Source organism: Pterocles gutturalis, unplaced genomic scaffold (assembly GCF_000699245.1).
Source record: "Pterocles gutturalis isolate BGI_N339 unplaced genomic scaffold, ASM69924v1 scaffold12493, whole genome shotgun sequence".
In the NCBI taxonomy this organism is placed as follows: Eukaryota; Metazoa; Chordata; class Aves; order Pterocliformes; family Pteroclidae; genus Pterocles; species Pterocles gutturalis.
The window spans coordinates 25,586-28,203 of NW_010123176.1; positions in this window are offsets into that span (position 1 = coordinate 25,586).

The window sequence follows — 2,618 nt, forward strand, 5'->3', positions numbered from 1 at the left end:
CCATTATCTGTTTCAATAAAAGCACAAAATTTTGTAAGAATTTAGGACGCAGTTCAGATTTACTAGTAGACTGTGCTAGGCTATGTGACTGAAAGCCATCTACATGAAGGCTGGGACAGGATCAGATAAACAATGTTGGGGCTGGGGGGGAACCCTAGCAACCTAATCAGTGGAAATTGGGTGCAAGGAATTGGCTACACCTAATTCAAACCATTGTCCCTTGTGTGGAACCCACCAGGAGAAATCAACCAACCAAACTCCCTTTCCCATATGCCTTGCAGGCTGAAGGGGGTATAGCACTCATTAAGGGATGCAGGGGGATGAGAATCTGTGGAGGAAAAGAAGAGGTCAAAGTGGACGGAGGAGGAAGCATGGGAAAATACAGGGAAAAGGGGAATAAAGAGATGAGTCAAGTGTAAACTAGTGGCTTGTTTGATTGGGATGCATGCCTGATCACCACTGTCTACCCTATATTAAGTCCTATTTCTATCATCTGTCTGAGTGTGCTCTGTTCTAGGTGGGTACATTTGGATGTTAGTGAACTTTCAGCTGGATTAGGCAGCAAGCAGTAGGATTGCAAACCTCTGCTCATATGCAACTCCCCCTGCAATTGGGGAGACCAGAGGATTTGCAGCCAGCTACTGAGTCGACTGAGCATCTAAGGCCAGCTACTAGAGTGATCCTTTTTCTTTTTTTTTTTTTTTTTTTTGTGTGCAAATACACATATACATATATATAGCACTAGCAGACCTTTGTCTGTGTTGATGTGTGTGGCCTGTGTGTGTGTATTTATCCTGTCCATGTGACCACCCACCTGGAGCAGCTGCTCAGCTTTGCTACTGGCAGAACCTGAGGATATGGACCTGCAGCAGCCTCACATCTGTTGGGCTACCTGATTCAGCTGCTTCTAACAGGCTGAAATCAAATGTTTTACCAAAAAAGCCACTATGTTTAACTGACTGTTCTTTATCATCCCATCTGACTACATTGTGATGTGAAGGAATACTTTAGATGGGCAATTTATCTGCCCAAGCAAGAAAAACTATTTATACATTAAATTATTAACTTTGAAATTACTAACTTCATCATCCCATTTCTTAGAAAATCTTCTCTCTTTAAACAATTTGAAACAAAAAATATTTTTACAACTAACATTAAGAATGGTCTGGATTGCCTGGAGACCAGGAAGGAAGCTGCACTACTCAGTTACCAGGGTATTCTTTTGTTTGGTTCAATTTCAGAAAAGCTAATGAGAACAATAAAAATACCATGAAATTATCTGGCAGCTAGACATTATGCTGTTACAGAGGATCAGATTTAATTGAGGGTGATAAATGGTTTATTTTTTATAGGCATATGTAAAATATTGTAGATAACTTACAACTGAATATGGCAAAAATAATGTTTGCAGTGAAGTTACTGAACCATGACATAAGGTGGAAAGTAGTTTGAAGATGGAGCTCAATTAGTGCTCCCTGTTTGAGAGAGGACAGAAATCTGGTTCTCAGTGTCTGTTCTGGCATTTGACTCAAGATTGGCTAAATAGAAGAATTGCCCCAAATACAAGCTGTCTTGTAGATCTAGATCACTACACAGAGATGTTTTAAAAATCATGCAATTGTTCCACGTTTAAAAGGAAGGCTACTTCTAAGAGAAAATGTATGGTTATGATCACTAAATAAAAACAAACTTTCCTCTACTTTTTCTGATTTCTACTACTTGGTACTACATCAAAACATAATAGTTTTAACCTACCAGCAATTTTATTCTGCTTCTCATGACTGCTTTCATGAGGAAGTGATATCATGAACTGGTGATGCATCCCTACATAATATGACTGACATAAAACATGTTTTTTACCAAAGCTACAATAGTGCCATAAGCACTGGATTATTCATATCAGCGATCGGAAAGGATCGGGGTTGGAAGGGATCATGATGACCTTACCTCCTGCATTAACCGGGACAATGACTATCACACAAGTATTTCTGCATCAAATAATCATTATTCAAATCACATTTATTGTGGTAGTCCTGAGAACAAAGGTAGAATTCACTGTCTTAGGTACTGTATTTTTGGTTTGAAACTAAAGATTATTTTAATTGCAAAATATCTTCAAAATAGCCTATAAACTGGAAACTGCCTATGAAGAATCAGTTTTGGAAAATTCACCTCTGAATGTCATTTCAGAATGTCACAAATTCTTTTTCAACCAAAGCCAATGCATGCAAATTTACAAAATTCTAAAATGAACAAATACCAACACAAAACATTCGTTTTGAAATTTTCCAGTAGAACATCTTCTGAAATCTAAGCAAATAATTTCAGTTTGATTGTAACTTTTTTTTTTTTTTCAGTGAAAACATGTTGGAATGAAAAATTTCGATACTCTTTAATTATACAAAGAATTTCAATGAGCAATGGGATGGCATGAAATGTTTTGCTGTTTTGACATTTCTGGGGGAAGATGCTGGTGTAGAGGTGAGGAAGTTTATTGCAGAGAAACTAAAATGACTAAAACTTTAAAGGAAGCAAAGGAACAGGACTTTGAAAGTAGTAAAGGGAACACAATAATGGAGAAAAGTATGAAAGCTTTATGGACTGAATCTGAGGGAAAG